At 36.7% G+C, this 18,158-nt stretch overlaps 1 protein-coding gene across 10 annotated transcripts in view; it reads left to right on the plus strand.

Moving 5' to 3' along the window:
• elfn1b (extracellular leucine-rich repeat and fibronectin type III domain containing 1b) overlaps nt 1–18,158 on the plus strand; it is a 149,808-nt gene that overhangs the window by 39,386 nt on the left and 92,264 nt on the right. For 8 of the 10 annotated variants that reach the window (XR_012405457.1, XR_012405459.1, XR_011015245.2 and 5 more), the window contains exon 2: nt 13,645–13,745. The gene's annotated coding sequence lies outside the window, so the exon portion shown is untranslated. Of the gene's footprint in view, nt 1–13,644; nt 13,746–15,892; nt 15,940–18,158 lie in introns of all 10 variants that reach the window. The other 2 variants (XM_068221001.2, XM_073949352.1) reach the window with 1 other exon arrangement.

An 18,158-nucleotide genomic window follows, 5' to 3' on the forward strand; every position in this document is an offset into this window, starting at 1 on the left:
ATACCAGAAACATGTTAATTCCTGCAGTTTTTTTCAAGATAGCATCTAAGTGTCTAGTTTTTGTTCACTGTTTTTGTGCAGAGAAAGCCTTATGAAACAGTTATATATAGTTAGCATGTGACAGATCAAAGCAAATATTTTTTGTCTCTCTGTCTTTCTTACAAACTCACTCACTTATTCTGTTTCTTTTTTGACTATGCGAAAGCTCACAGGAGCTCTTGCATTTGAAACGCAAGCCCAGCTGGAAGCTTTAGGACATGTGCGCGCGAGCAGCTATAAAAAGGTCATAAATCTGACGAATGTGAAGTGCTGGAGTAGTTGTTTTTTAGGATAATGTCAAGGCACATTTCATTCTGCTGGAAATGAAGTGTTGATCCAGTGCTCTTTAGCTATTAAACCAGAACAATCAAAGCGTTGGAGATAACCAGAGCGCAAACGTTTTTATTTAATGGGAGATCTCACACTCCTCTCGCCGATTCTCTGTTTCTCTAATCCTCTTTTCTCTCATCCGCTGCTCTTGTTCAGTTCTCACTGACACACTCGAAATCCTTTGTTTCATCTTGAGAGAGTGATACTGTAACACTGGTCTGGTGCACACAGGGACCTTTGTGTACCTGACAGATACACCATGAAGCTACAGAATGGATTCACTACTCTAAAGAACAGTCTGGGGTTGCACCTTAAAAAGAAATTCCATCATAAAATAAAATAATTTTAAAAATAGCCATTGAGCATTTCCTCCGTGACAAAATTTTCCGTCATTTTCTTTTAGACTATAATGTAAGAAGCAATTTTTGTTTCATTAATATACATGCATAATTACATCAATAAAATCTATGTAATATAGAGATAAACAATACAGTATTTTATCACTTCTGAATTCAAACCTAAAAATGTAAAAAAAAAAAAAAAATTGTGTTATTAAATTATTAAATTTCAGTGACTACAATTTAAGAATACAATTATTGGCACATGAATGCTATATCATTCATTTATTTTCTTTTCGGCTTAGTCCCTTTAATAATCTGGGGTTGCCACAGTGGAATGAACCGGCAACTTTTCCAGCATATGTTTGGATGCCCTTCTAGCTGCAACCCATCACTGGGAAACACCCATACACATTCATCCACACACATATACTACGGACAATTTTTTAGCTTACCCAGTTCACCTGTACTGCATGTCTTTGGACTTGTGGGGGAAACCGGAGCACCTAGAGGAAATCCACGCAAACGCAGGGAGAGCATGCAAACACCACACAGAAATTCCAACTGACCCAGCCGAGGCTCAAACCAGTGACCTTCTTACTGTGAGGTGACAGCACTACCTGCAGCGCCACCGCGTCACCCCAAATGCTATATATTGGAGAATAAATAAATATTTTAAATAAATAAAATAAATAAATTTTAAAATAAATAAATATATGTTATGTTATATTAGATTTATGTAACATTTATTTAATATTTTATATTAATTATTTATACCTATAGATTTTTAAAATATTAAAATATTCTTATTTTCATATATTTATTTGTTAATTTTGCCACAAATTATTCTTGACAATTAAAAATAAATTAATTCTCACAACTTTGATGCACAACAAATCTTTTTATAGTAACATAAAATAAGTAAACAAAAAAAAAAACTATAATATAAAAAATATATTAGAAAATTAAAACTAGTATAAATAAATTATGAGTTAACTAAAGCTACCAAATTAGACATTTTTTTCAAAGTTTTACCGAAAGTATAATCACATACAAAAGTTGTGTCTAAATTATGCATTTTATTTATTCATTAATTTTCCTTTAGCTTAGTCCATTTATTTATTTATTCCACAAGTGGAATGAACCACCAACTTATCCAGCATGTTTTACACAGCGGAATGCCCTTCCAGCTGCAACCCTGTACTGGGAAATACCCTTACACTCTCACACAAGCATACCCAATTCACTTATAGCGCATGTCTTTGGACTGTGGTGGAAACCGGAGCACCTAGAGGAAACCCACGCCAACATGGGGAGAACATGCAAACTCCACACAGAAACGCCAACTGGCCCAGTCAGGACTCGAACCAGCAACTTTTTTGCTGTGAGGTGACAGTGCTGACCACTGAGCCACGATGTTGCCCCATTATGTATATTACTTTATGCAAAACAAGTTTTTATTTCTGATGATTTTGAAGGTGAAATATAGTAAGGATTAACATTTGCGTTATAACAAATCTGTACCATCTCTCTCCTCCACATAAACACACACACACACACACACACACACACACACACACACACACACACACACACACACACACACACACACACACACACACACACACACACACACACACACACACACACACACACACACACACTTACATTTGGATTTAGAAGCGAGTATATATCAGCTTACTCTCATATTTGCACCCTGCACAGCGTGTCGATGTGCTCGCACAATTTGTGTGCGCATGCTAATTCACGCCCGAGGCCTAATTAGCACTGCATTTGCATATTCTTATGGAATTTTATTTTAAAGCATCACGGTCGTGTGAGTTGCATATTTTATATCATACGAAGCATGCGGATCTGTGTGAACATGCTGTTTTGTGGCCTGAATTCTCTTGAGACGGAGAAACCTTTATGATCAAGCCCATTCCTCCAAGGTGTCCTCTTTCAGCAGAGAGAGAGAGAGAGAGAGAGAGAGAGAGAGAGAGAGAGAGAGAGAGAGAGAGAGAGAGAGAGAGAGAGAGAGAGAGAGAGAAAGAGAGAGAGACAGAGAGAGAGAGAGAGAGAGAGAGAGACAGAGAAGGCAGTAATTTCTCTCACATTACTGTTTTTGGGGTGCATTTTTTTCTTGGATGGGCTTCATTTCAAAAAGAGCTAGGTGAAAAGGGAAAGAGAGAGAGACAGAGAGAAGGAGGAAAGAAATGAAAACTCTTTTATATAATGATGGTGTAGCTTCAGGCGTATTGAAAGGTGTCAGACCTGCACTTCAGACCCCATTTCTTGTGACATGTACCTGCGTGTGTGTGCCTGTGTGTGTGTGTGTGTGTGTGTGTGTGTGTGTGTGTGTGTGTGTTTAAAAGAATCCTGGCTCTGAGACAGAGAAATATTTCTAAAATAAAGGTGCTTTTTCTGTGATTTAAATTCATTGCAGGCAACACATGCATTTTTTACGACATTACAGCCTGTCTGTGAGTGCTATGTGTTTAGACTGCAGGATTTTTAAAGGAAATTGTCGCTGAACATACCATTTACTTAACACATCTAAAATAATAATGTTGGGGTAAGCATGGTTGCTCAGTGGTTAGCACTGTTGCCTCACAGCAAGAAGGTTGCTGGTTCGAGTCTCAGCTGGGTCTGTTGGCATTTCTGTGTGGAGTTTGCATGTGTCAATGTAAGAGTGTATGGGTTGCGGCTGGAATTCGTTGCATAAAACATATGCTGGAATAGTTGTCGGTCCATTTCGCTGTTGAGATTTATGATAAATAAGGGACTAAGGTGAATGAATGAATCAAAATAATTATGTCAAATAGGTTAAAGGGATAGTTTACACAAAAATTAAATCCCTGCAATCATTTAGTCACCCTTCACTTATTCAAACCCTATTCGAGTTTCTTCACAAAAGAAGATATTTTAAAGAGAGCTAGTTAATGGTACCCTTTGAGTTCCATTGTAATTAGTTTTCCTACCATGGAAGTCAATGCATACCATCAACCAGCATTCTTCAAACTATTTTCTTTTGTGTTGAGCAGAAGAAAGAGTCTTTTAAAGATTAAAAAAAATAAATGAGGGAGTTTTTTTTTCACAAACAAATTCCAGACAACATTTAATCATAAATTTTCCTTTGGCTTGATTATTCTTGATTATCAGGGGTCATCATAGCGGAATGAACTGCCAATTATTAAGGCATATGTTTTACCCAGCGGATTCCCTTTTGGCCACAAACCAGTACTGGAAATCACCCATACATACTCTTATTCACAAACAAACTCATACCCTACGGACAATTTACTTTATTCAATTCACCTATAGCGCATGTCATTGGACTGTGCATGGGTGACCCAAAGTACCCGGAGGAAATTTATAAAAAACACACAAAAAGGATCCAATAAACTGTAAAATGTTGGTAATGGGTAAATATGTGCACAGGGCAACACAAATCTTCAATATGTTGAATCAGTTCCATTTTAAATGCTATGATGTTTAGCTGGTACTGAGGCATATAATACTGTTTCATTAATAACTTAATTAATCTAAAAAGAATCACAAAAACACTGCGTTTTGTGTCACACAACTTCCTGAAAAGCTGCGCTACTGGAAAAAAGTTATTTCTGGTGTTGGTTAATGTTAATAATACTTTCTTATTGTATTTTAACCCCGGAGGCTACTTTCACAATGGTAATTTTTTTTCCTGCAGAACAAAAACACTTGTTATTATCATGTTTTTAGCATGACCTTGCATGTTTTTAGTATTAATTAACATAATCAATTAGCATGTTGTTAGCATGTTTTCAGTATACATTGGAATGTGTTATGTTTAACCATTAATTAGCATGTCACATGGAAATATTCATAGAACAGATTTATGCAGTGTAGCAGTAATAGAAATAAAATTCAACTATTCATTCATTTTCCTTCGGCTTAGTCCCAGATTTATCAGGGTTCACTACAGCAGAATAAATCGCCAACTATTCCGGCATATGTTTTACACAGCAGATGCCTTTCCAGCTGCATTTCCAGTACTGGGAAACACCCATACACTCCATTCACACACACTCATAAACTACAGTTTAGTTTATTCAATTTACCTATACCAATGTCGTTAAACTGTGGGAAGCAACCAGAGTACCTGGAGAAAACCCATGGCAACACGGGGAGAACAAGCAAACTTCACACAGAAATGCCAACTGGCCTTGCCGGGGCTCAAACCAGCGACCTTCTTGCTGTAAGGCCGATGAGCCACCGTACCCCTCCAGACAATGTCAATCTTATTAACTATTAATGAATAACTATGTAGTATGTAATTATAAAAAAAATACTTTTTGATGTTTTAGATTTTATAAATTATAACTTAAAAACACTTTTTGTATGTGCATATTCAATAAACTGATTTTATTAGAAGTAAAACGGCCCCAAAACAAAGTCACCAATCAAAAACTCTCACTGAAAATCCAAAAAGGATGAAATATGCACATGGATTTAACTTTAAAAGTTCAAGATTAAGGCATAACCATTGGGCAAGAAATGAGACAAAAAAGAGTGGGCAGAAAAGGGGCAGCAGGGCCACACAAACCTTCAGTATATTGTATATAGTTTTAAATGCTATGATGTTTACTTGGTGTGTATATGGTACTTTTTCATTAATAATTAAATAATCCAAACAGGTATAATTACAGAATCACAAAACACTGGTCCTGTATTTACTATTTTGGCACATAATTTCCTGAAAAGCTGCGCTATACTTCAAGATAGCTATTTCTAGTGTTGGTTATATTTATAATTATACTTTCTCATTGCATTTCAACACCGGAGGCTAGTTTCCCACTACAGCTTTTTCCCTGGAGAAATAAAACATTTCTTAATCCTGTTTTTAGTATGAACCAGCATGTTTTTAGTGTTAATTAACATAATCAATTAGCATGTTTTTAGCACATATTAAATTAATTAATTTTTAATCATTAGCTAGCATGCCACACGGAAACATTCATAAAACAGATTTACGCAATATAGTAGTACAATAATAAAAATGAAATTCAGTTATCCATGCAATAGCTTAAAATGAATCAACAAGAGAAAAAAAATCTCTAGCACATTTATTCTGTTTTCGTTTGTTTGTGTTTATTGCATTTTTAGGAATCTCATTATATTGCATCAGTTTAATTTTAAAAGGCATGAGGTTTATTTGATTATCATATTTGCACGTAACACATGATTATATTAATCACCAAATTCTCTTTCACACTAAAACACAAATCACAAACACTATTATATACTAGCATTTTGTCACACATACTACTGAAAAGCTATGCAACTGTCTCTACTGGAAATAGTAGTTATTTCCAGTGCTGGTTGTATATATAATTATACATCAACACCTGAGGCTAGCTTGACACTGGAGCTTTTTAGTGCGGTATGAAACCACTTAAACATAAATACTCAGGCAGAGGATTTACACAGTCTGAAATACATAAACTGACGAGAGAGGGAAAAATCTAAATTTACAACTGATTCAATGAGGTTTCATCATATAATATCATAGATAATTATTTTTGAAAATGGTTTAATTAAGTTTTATAAGCTCAAATCATAATTTATTTATTTTTTATTAATACTGAAAACTCTTTTTCGCGTGGGTTTCCTCCAGGTGCTCCGTTTACCCCCACAGTCCAAAGACATGGGCTATAGGTGAATTGAAAAAGTTAAATTGGCCGTATAGTGTATGTGTGTGAATGCAAGAGTATATGGGTGTTTCCCAGTGTTGGGTTGCGGCTGGAAAGGCATCTGCTGCATAAAGCATATGCTGGATAAGTTGGTGGATCATTCCGCTGTGGCAACCCTTGATTAAAAAAAGGACTAAGCTGAAAAGAAAATGAATGAATGAATGAATGATAGCATTAGTGTGGCAATAATTGTACTCTTAAATTAAAGCCATTTCAGCACAGTGCCCAAGTTCACTCACTCATTCAGACCTTCATGTGGATTAGTGGACTATTGTAGGGAATATTAAATAAGGATGATTTCAAACACAGTCATTAGCCCTATTCGCACAGGATTAGAATTATCCGGGGACCTTGTGTGATTTAGAAACAACCAAAGCGTCTGGTTTTACTCATACTTACTGTCTAATCTGATGGATGCAAAAGAAAGCAACTTATTTTACATGCTACACATCATCTAATTATTCTTTTTGTTGCCTTTTTATTCATTTGTTTTGTCAGTTTTTTTTCAACAAAATCCTCAAAATCCTGCACTCAAAATTCTACTAAAACACTCCATACTAGCCTCTACTCTTTACGAAAGATGATATAAAATCAAACTAATTCCTAATCAACCCTGCCAGGTCTGAAGCTCATTTATTCAGGACTAATATTCTGCCAGGTTTGGTAGTCATTTACAGGGGTATTTTTAAAAAAATCATGGACATGGCCAATTCGCGTGGGATTAAGATCGCAGACAACCTCTGCAATTTTAACATAATACTGGAGGTCATCAGGTAATACTACCAATCCAGTTTGAATCAGGCTATTGACTGCTTCTGTAGTTGTAACTTTTTTGACTTTAACAATTTCCCAGTACTGGGTTGCGGCTGGAAGGACATCTGCTGCATAAAACATATGCTGGAATAGTTGGCGCTTCATTCCGCTGTGGTGACGTCTGATAACTAGGGAGTTAAGCCAAAAGAAAATGACTAAATGACTTTAACAAATGGTTGTTTATTTAGAGGGCAGGACTTTTTTAGCCTTAGTGTTCTGCCATTCATAGTAGGATGCAGGGCAAGTGTTGTGCCAAAAATATAGCCCTGCCAAATTATGCAAGATGTCCTCCCTGCAGTCTGTAGCATGATGATGTACTGGATAGGGTCCAATATGTAGTGGACATCGTAACGCCCATGCTACTGTGATTGTTTGGTGTGGAGTTGGACTAGGTGTAGACATTAACTGTGAGGATTGGGTTTAGGGTAGGGGTAGGTATAGTTAATAACTGAGGATTGGGTATAGGGTTGGAGTAGGTGTAGACATTAATAACTGTAAGGATTGGGTATAGGGTTGGAGTAGGTGTAGACATTAATAACTGTGAGGATTGGGTATAGGGTTGGGGTAGGTGTAGACATTAATAACTGTGAGGATTGGGTATAGGGTTGGGGTAGGTGTAGACATTAATAACTGTGAGGATTGGGTGTAGGGTTGGAGTAGGTGTAGACATTAATAACTGTGAGGATTGGGTATAGGGTTGGAGTAGGTGTAGACATTAATAACTGTGAGGATTGGGTATAGGGTTGGGGTAGGTGTAGACATTAATAACTGTGAGGATTGGGTGTAGGGTTGGAGTAGGTGTAGACATTAATAACTGTGAGGATTGGGTATAGGGTTGGAGTAGGTGTAGACATTAATAACTGTGAGGATTGGGTATAGGGTTGGGGTAGGTGTAGACATTAATAACTGTGAGGATTGGGTATAGGGTTGGGGTAGGTGTAGACATTAATAACTGTGAGGATTGGGTTTAGGGTTGGGGTAGGTGTAGTTAGTTGTTAATAACACACAACGTATTGGGTAATTTAATAATTAGTCTAAATAATTATTGTTTTAGTAACAACTATTTGCACTTGCATATCCACTACGTATTGGACCTAATCCAGTACATTACTGTGCTACAACGAGGATACACTCAAATTTTGCACCCACTGACTGAATTTACTATCTATCTGATTGCCTAATTCAAGCCACAGCTCCTAATCCTAACTCTTAATATATACTGGCGAATGAGCGGAGAATATTCTGTCAAGATTGCATTTTTTAGCAGTACACCGGCACTAATTAATTTGTTGCTTTTGGCAAGATGCTTTTATTCGCTGCCTCTTGCATTGCCACCAATCTTTCACTCAGAATCAGCAAAGCTTTGTGACATAGAACAAAAACATCAATAAGAGTAGTGTGTGAAAATGTTTATGTTTATTATATAGCTCTTGCTATTTACGTGCCTCAGCTTACATTTTTGCTAAATGTAAAATACTTTGTTCAAAGATCAATTTGTTGCATGCATAAGACAAATCCACAAGAGGGTGTGGTGTTCATTTTTGCAACTCTGAAATACATTACTTGTATGTATGATTTGTTGTACATTTCAGAAAAACACTGACCTAAAACCTTCCTTTAACCCAACTAATAATAATTTTGAAAGTAAACATTAGGAAAAAGTAAAATGCATCCACAAATTTGACCTTGATTTTACCTGTTTTACACTATACAGTGAACTATCAAGCAAACTGACCACACCTAAAGTTGTCTGTATGGAGATTGATACAGTAGTCAACATTGGAAGTGGATAAAAAAAAATAATAAAAAAAAAATTTCAAAATTGTCCTAAGACTAGCATGGGTGTTGTTCAATAGATTTAGGAAAACTTTAGTGAAAGGTTCTGATCCGCTTCACTGTTAAGTTGTTTTGTGGTGTTTATTTGATCTTGCAAAGAGCTGCATGAAAACAATTCTTCATTCGTCAATAATATATCCCTGTAAATATCATCAGTGTGAAAAGGAACACAAGTTGTTAGTTGGTAATGTTTATTTTACCTAAAAACTATAGTGGTTTCACAAAAATGTAGGCTGAAGCTTGCATTTCCAAAGAGCCTGTCTTGAAAATCTTTCATATCTCTTTCAATTCCCTTAAAGCAACCTACTATAAAATATGAAACGTATTCTTATTGTGATCGATAAATAAAATATCAAGGAGCATAATCCAATAAGGTTACTTTGGATCATTTAAAACCTAGTCTAATGCTTCCAACAATATTTTGTTATCACATTTTGGAGTCCTAAATGGCATTGGCAGCAGATTGATTGACTTCTTGTCCATCATCAGCAGGCACAAGACCCTTAAAACAGCGAGCAGTGCTAAACAAACACATTTATCTGGGAGACCTGCGGTGACGAAGCCTGCTAAGCACTGCTTTGATGAAACTGTGGGAGTGAGCTGTTACAACCAGCAAAATATTCAGGAATTTCTCATCTCGGTTTGAGCACAGATCGAACAGTTTCCCCAGTGTGACAAGGCTTACTTTGAACATCATATTGTTGTTGTTTTTTTTGCATTCATTACTGATTTTTTTTTTTTTTTGCATTTTATTGAACCAGCACGCTATCAGGGACTGCTGACATAACACTCCTTTTAAATTGATTTCTTTCAGGACACACATTTCGACATAAAAAGTGTAATAGCAACATAATGGGAATATTATAAACCAACACTAATGGCTTGATCTATTACAGATGGTGAGAGAGAAAAGGAGTAAGAGGATGTGTCATAAAATGGGAAAAGAGACACAGCTGGGATGAAAACGTGTGGGAGACAATCTTCTTGCCACCTACCAGTTTGATATCTATGCATGGTAGCTTTTAAAGTCACCTTCAAAAGTTTTGCTATACCAACAAACTGACTGATGGAGAAAAAAATAGCTCTAACTAAATTTCTCTGCTCTCTTAAAGCAGGGGTGTCAAACTCAATTCCTGGAGGGCCGAAGCCCTGCACAGTTTAGTTCCAACCCTGCTCCAACACACTTACCTGTAGGTTTCAAACAAGCCTGAAGGACTCAATTAGTTTGATCAGGTGTGTTTAATTAGGGTTGGAACTAAACTGTGCAGAGCTGCGGCCCTTTTGGAACTGAGTTTGGAACCTGTGCCTTAAAGGGATAGTAAATTAAAAATAGAAAATTCTGTCAATAATTACCAACCCAAACCTTTTTCTGTTTCTTACTTCTGCCGAACCTAAAATATGATATTTCGAAAATTGTCAATACTCAAACATTTACCTGCGACTTCCATTATAGGAAGAAATACCATGAAAGTCAATGGTTACCATCAACTATTTAGTGACAAACTTTCTCCAAAGATTGAACTATTTTATATGTTTTGGTCCTGTCCTTCCCTGCTTTCCTTTTGGAGACAAATATTCTCTCGCTATCAGCTATTACCACTGTTGATATCCCACCATGTCCAATTATTGGTTTATTTGGGGTTCTTCCACCCGACCACACTTTACCCTCTCATTTTGAAGACTTTGTAGCTTTCTTAACTCTTCTGGCTAGGCGATTAATTCTTCTGAACTGGAAGAGCCCACACCCTCCTTCTCACTCTTGTTGGATAAGAAATGTTCTTTATTTTATGAAATTAGAAAAAATTAGGTACTCTCTTCACCGAACTAGCACTATTTTTATTAATTTATGGGAACCCCTTCGCAAATATGTCCAAACTCTCCAGCTTGACCCTGCTCCTTCTGATTGAGTCCCCACCCCCTAATGCCCAGCTTTTATGGGAAACTACTTCTGGTCAACACATTGTAGACTTGTTTTTTATGTATATAAGATTGCACTAGTGTTGTTGTTTTTTATTTTATTTATCTATTTATTTTTATTATCTTATTTTTATTTATCATTGTTTATTTATTTTTATTATTACTATTTGTTAAAAATACTCTTCAGTATATTTGCTTATTGTTACATGATTATGTCTTTGTAAATTTTTGTAATGTTTCACAATGTATAAATAAAACATTTTAAAAAATAAATAAATAAATAAAAAGATTGAACTATTTTGTGTTCAGCAAAAAAAGACAGAAACACTAGCTATCCCTTCACACTAGCACCTTTGATCTGCACCTGGGTTTGTTTGACATCAGAGCATGGTACGTTTAGCTCGGTATGTTTTCTGAACTCAGGCGTGCACCAGTGAATCGTACCCGAGTCCGCCTGAAAGAGGTGGTCTGGGGTATGATTCATGCGAACTCTGGTACGATGGCATTCATATCAAAAGTGAATTGTACCAGAGTCCGCATGAACTATACCCTAGACCACCTCTTTCAGGTGGACTAGGTGATGTTCTGAACGTTTTTAATTATTTTTTTATTATTATTTTTTTTTTTTGCAGCCGATAGATACAAGTGGCTTTCTGTATTTTGGTTTTGATAACAGAACCAAAAGTTTCAGTAAAAGCAGAACGACCGTGATATGTGTACGTCCCCATTTTGGTGCTTTGCTTTTGTGGCCATTACCTAGCAACAGCTGTACACAAAACATCAGCTTGATGATGTAAGAATACCAGGGATCAGAAGGAAAAAAGACAGTGTGAACACACAAAAGCTGAGGGACCAAGTGTAAAAGCACCCTAAGTCAAAAAGATTTGAATGACCTGTGTGTGTTTTTGGTGCAGTGTCTCTTTAAATAATAATCATTTAAACCCAACAGCAAGTATATTGATTAGTTCAACTCATGCATAGAGACATGCAGAGGTCTCACATAATGGCCCTGATGCTTTCAGGAACATCACATACTTAAATGTGTTAAATAAACTGCCAGAGTCTCCACCTCACGCTTCTGAACTCTGCTTTTAATTAGGTCATAATGGAATGAGATATGTAATTAAAGAGCACCATCCTGTGACCTTTAGCCAGTTCTGTACCTGCCAATAAGAGCAGTGCCTTCAGCGCAGACACAACAGATGGAGACCAGGTGCGTGTGTCTGTGTGTGTGTGTGTGTGTGTGTGTGTGGCATTCACCTGTGGTGCCAAGAAAAATGTGTATTTATATGAGCGAGAGCGAGAAAGGTGGTCAAGTGGTAAATGGACAGGTGTTGGGATAGACAGAGGGCATGTCTGATGCTGTGCTCAAACCCCAGGCTTTGTTGAGGTACTGTGTATGTGATATTCCGGTCTTTTTGCCTTGGTAATTTTACGTGTGGCATAATTTCACTTAAGATTTACAATGTTCATACATCAAATAATAAAACTGGCTGTGGTTATTCTACGGTCACAATTGATTTAAAGCCTCTCTCTGTTGGTTGTTCTTTAAAAGGACTTGAATAAGCTCCGCGTCTTGCCATATTTAGTATATGTTCATTCATTCATTTTCTTTTTCGGCTTAGTCCCTTTATTAACTTGGGGTCACCACAGCGGAATGAACCGCCAACTTATCCAGCATATGTTTTACGCAGCGGATGCTAGGAAACACTCATACATTCTTACATTCACACACATAGACTAATGAAATTAGTGCATGTCTTTGGACTTGTGGGGGAAACCGGAGCATAGCAAACATGGAGAGAACCTGCAAACTCCACACAGAAATGCAAACTGAACCAGCCAGGGCTTGAACCGGTGACTTTCTTGTTGTATGGTGACCATGCTATCCACTGAGCCACCATGATGCCTATTTAGTATATGTTAATTAGAATATGCTAATTAGTCCCTTCCTCCACTCCATAAAAGCAGCTCTGACCTGTTTATTTTACTCAGCTAACAGAAGTAAATACGGCAGTAAACATTAAACTACAAGCAGTAATATTGGATTTATGGTTATTGCTATATGTCAGGCATTGCAGTTATGAATCTATGAATTAATTTATTCTAATTCTGAATAGATTATAGCATAGAAAATGTGCAAAGAGTGCTCCCTTTATAGAAAAATTAAAAAAAGATCCTCCTCATGCACAGTGGAAAATGAGTATTATAAATCAGTCAAAAATATTTTTATTAAAATATTTATATTGTATTTTTTATTGTGTTCTCTTTTATCATAGTATTTGTTCATATGCATTTATTTACTCATTCTGATTATTTTTTAAATCATTTTCATTTCATTTAAAGTCAATATAATAATATTTTTTTATTTTATTATGTAAAGAACTGAGGACATTTTTGTTTTTGGTAAATCAAAGATGACACATAAATCAAACGCTTCTACAATGCTCAAGATAATGAAGACAAAAGTATATATAATCAAACTATTAAAACTTAATATTCCAACAATCATTTTGAATTGTATTAGTGAGCATTGCATTGCTGAGCATACCATGCGCACACCTATTTAGATTGCAATGATCTGATGCTTTCTTAACTGCCGTTTTCTCATTGCCATTTTATTCTCTACTTTGTTACAGAGAGACCAGCGAGCGGCACACATTGACAACTTCTTCTAAACGTTGATTTCAGCAGCGTGGACAACATCTAGATGTTCGTTAATCAGTTTTTCACTGCAAAGGTATGTTACAACATTTCTTTACCACTAATCAAAGAATAAAAAAAAGAACTGAACAATATATATAAATATATCAGGAGTTAATTGTTTGAATGTTATGTGTGATCAATTGTAAGCAATGGGCTCTATTTTAACTATTTAAGCTCATGGTCTGTATCACATGCAGGCGCAACTGCAATTAGGGCATGTCCAAATCCACTTTTGCTGTTTTATGGATAAGAAAAATGGTTGGGATGCCCAGTGCATAGTCCATAATGGTTGTTCATATTCTCTTAATGAATTATGGGTTTGTTTTGGCAGCCTGATTTCATGAGGAAACGTAACAATTTTTTACGTTTTGTCAGTTTAGTGACTAATTTGTGCGAATTCAGTCATACAAAAATTTATGATTTTAAAAAGGAGTTTTGGCACTCAATTCTGTCCCCAAACTCAACCGTCATCCGGGAATAAGCAAATCATAATTTATTGTACGAATGAGATCATCAAATTCATACAAATTAGCCACTAAATCAAAAAGCTATGAATTTCTGTGAGATTGTGTTGGTTTTGGGCATAACGTGAATTAAACCAATCGGTTTCATCTCCCTTTCCCTTTAAAGTTGGCATAAAATCAAAATGTACTCTTTTTATTTTTATGTTCAATATAAGCTTGTGTGTACGTTATTTTGTAAAAATTAATTTCCTATCATAATCTTTAATCAAATACCATAACCCCTCTCAAAAATGTAGCTTTTCATTTTCATCATCATACTATAAACTATCTGCACCAGAGGCCGACAGGGATTCTGGTGGACATTAGTACTCCACAGCTGAATGCAAACTGGCATTCGCATCTTTCTCCATTTTGTTAACAACATCCATTTTCCAATTATTCAATAGGAAATTACAAAATCATGCACAGCCCTACATTTTTTTCTCATTTCAGAAACTGTTTAAATTCGATGTACATAACGATAGGGGACAAAATAACAATCATAATTCAGATTTTTGCTGATTTCAAAGGGCCATGAACCAATACTTTTCAGAAAAACAATAGTTTTCACATCTTTTGTTTGGGTGTGAGTGGTGAGTGGCGAAAGAGGGAAGGGTTTGCATGAAAAGGGGAGTTTCAGTATGTGCATGCGCTGATTTTCACAGCAGCAACAAAAATACAGATGCAGGGGATATAGACAGTGATTACGTTTACAAGGACATCAGTAATCGAATGATTTGCCTTAATCTGAATAACACAATAATATGATCAAGGTGTTTACATGATTTGCTTTTTTAATGTTCATTTCATGATCCCGTTTTACATGTTATAGATTGATTAACATCATTGCGTCACCATGCTATCCACATTTCCTCTGGAGTTTCATGTAATTTCAGGGGTTTCATTCTTATTTTTTGTTGACTTTAGCTGCAGTTTGGCACTTTCACTTACATTCATTTCATGTTCATGCATGCCCCCTTTGACAAACAAGATATTGGATGCGAGGAACTGCTGGAAGAGTGTAATGGAATTTGATACAGCACACTAAATGGGAGAAAAAACTTCCACATTCCTCGTTAGATGCAGAGACTCTGTAGGTGCAGAGAATAGCGTCAAACAGCTGTGTGTATATAGACAATCCTGTCACAAAATGTGGCGAAAATCCTAAATGGTAAAAATCCTAAATGACGGTAATAGTTTGATCGCAGTGTTTACATGTTTACATTTGGAGAGCAGCATTTACAGCGGATGTAGTGTAGTGGTATTCCTGTAAACTTAGTGACTAAATAATTTGGACTAAGGTATGTCTTTAAAAACAGAAAGAGTTCTGCTGACGATTCTAACTAACTTTGCCATTTGAATAAACATATACAAAGAACATTGATGCACACTTACCAAATCTGTAGAGACAGGAAAATCAACACCAACTGGAACCGTCTTTTAAAAAAAAAAAGAAATCGAGTGGCAAATCTGGATTTCATCATTTCCAGATGCGAAAAGCTCTTGGGTTAAAAATGTTCCTTACGAACATATTTTTGTCACATGTTAGCAGACCACTGTAATCCACAAATGTTGATTGACACGTGAGCTGTGCTCTCATTGCGGCACATTTATAAATGCAACACTGACGACCCATTTCTCCGAACAATTCATCGTCTTCCACTTGTTTTGATTACAGTTGGCAACACGACGTGCTGTCTCTCTGCCGTCTGAACACTGTAACAGGTAAAACAGTCTTCCAAGCCATGTCATGCATATTAATGAAGTTGCATCTCATTCACAATAAAGTGCACTGATTGGTTCGAACAAAGTCTCTCATGATTATTGCTGAAAAGACGTCACATTGTACTGCCGGTACAGACATCCCATCTCCACACTGGAATTTACACAAGGATCTAATCGCCGTGACGTAGCTTCAAAATTTCTTTTCAAAACAAATATGCTCAAAATGAACAACTAGTTTTTACTTTTAGGGAAATATATGTGTCCTAATAGTGTTTTCAGCAACGTGGGACATATATATGACCGTCAACATCTCAAGAAAATGTGTCTTGGTGTTTCTTGACCCTTGATTTGCAGTCATACTAGGACAAAAATGGACGCAAATGCATTTTCTATTTAATCAATGTGGCGCAGAATGTGAGAACGATTCTTGTGTCATGCTGAAACTAGCAAAAACACTTGTGTGGCCCCTGGTGCTGCATTGCGCCAGGGGTATGATAGGGCCAAATTAGTTGCTGGCGGCAGTTCACTAAACAGCCACTGGTGTCGCTAATAACAAGAGTTTCTGTATTCTACATAAAATAAGGAAAAAGACAGAAAAACATTCCTTATGTAAGAGGAGGAAACGGGCAGTAAAAGGTTAGATAAGGTAGAGCTAGAGAGAAAGAGAGCTGGAGGGAATGAAGACAGAGACACCTTGACCTTGGTGGTCTTCTCTTCAGCTGGATCAGCAAGTCTCTGCGTGTGGTTGTGTGTGTGTGTGTGTGTGTGTGTGTGTGTAAATGGGATGCAGGAGATACCTGTCTGCTTGTGTGTGCGTGGATGCCTCTCTAAATGAACTGTTTAGAAGTTGCTTAATGGCCAGATGGCATAAAGCAAATGAGTTAGAGTAAGAATCGAGTTTGCATATTTATGAAGCCTTCCTGAATAATTAATGAGATGCAAATGGGAGCAAAGTTGATGCTGAGGCCAGTGAGATGTGTAGGGCTTGCGTGTCTGTGTGCGTTTCATGCTGAAAGCCATCAATGCACTTCTACACCCTTGAGTTTATAAACAAACAAACAAAAGGATCAGGAGACTGCTGATGTCTTATCGTTTTCATGCTCTCTCGCTCTTTTATGGAACACATACGTTTGCTTGCCTAAATGAGGACACAGACTTCCATAAGCTTTATTCAGATTAAACTTGATTTCTAAGTGACATTCGATTTTTAAATATTTACAAGTAAGTTAAGGATCTGGTAGAAATTATGACTCTGACTGAAATCTCTATGGCAGTTAAAATAAACTAGATCCTTCAATTTTAATAATGCAGCAAATCCCTGAATTAATTCTTAATGTGCAAGCCTTACTTCAGTGGATAAGAATATAATTACTAGTTTGTTTCTTATCCTGAAGATATTTGCAATAATTATAACAATACTGGGCAGCATGGTGGCGCAGTGGGTAGCGATCCCGCCTTACAGCAAGAAGGTCACTGGTTCGAGCCTCGGTTGGGTCAATTGGCATTTTTGTGTGGAGTTTGCATGTTCTTCCAGTGTTGGCATGGGTTTTCTCTGGGTGCTCCGGTTTCCCCTACAAGTCCAAAGACATGCTGTATATGTGAACTGGATAAGCTAAATTGTCATTAGTGTATGTGTGTGAATGAGTGTGTATGGATGTTTCCTAGTGATGGGTTGCAGCTGGAAGGGCATCCGCTGCATAGATCATATGCTGGATATGTTGGCGGTTCATTCTGCTGTGGCAACCCCAGATTAATAAAGGGACTAAGCTGAAAAGAAAAGAAAATGAATGAATGAATGAATGAATAATAATGATAATGCTTAAAAATAATAAAACTAATATATAATATAGCTGCAAGCAGCAATTAAGCACCCGGAGGAAACCCACGCAAATGCAGGTAGAACATGCAAACTCCACACAGAAACGCCAACTGATCCAGCCGAGGCTCGAACCCTCGACCTTCTTGCTGTTGCTGTGACCTACTGCGCCACTGCGTCACCAATAGAGAGATTTATTGTTGTATATAATAAGAAAACATAACACAAAGTTTTACTCCTGAAACACACTATTTAAAAAAAGAAAGCCTGATATTACATCCCATTTAGTATGCTTACTGAGGCTGATGGACCCTCGCTGAATTGGTTTCAGTTCATCTGAAAAGCGTGACGAACGACTGAAGGACATTTCCAGCATTCTGTGCGAGTGTCTGTGTGTGTCACG

Source organism: Danio rerio, chromosome 1, assembly GCF_049306965.1.
Source record: "Danio rerio strain Tuebingen ecotype United States chromosome 1, GRCz12tu, whole genome shotgun sequence".
NCBI classification, from domain to species: domain Eukaryota; kingdom Metazoa; phylum Chordata; class Actinopteri; order Cypriniformes; family Danionidae; genus Danio; species Danio rerio.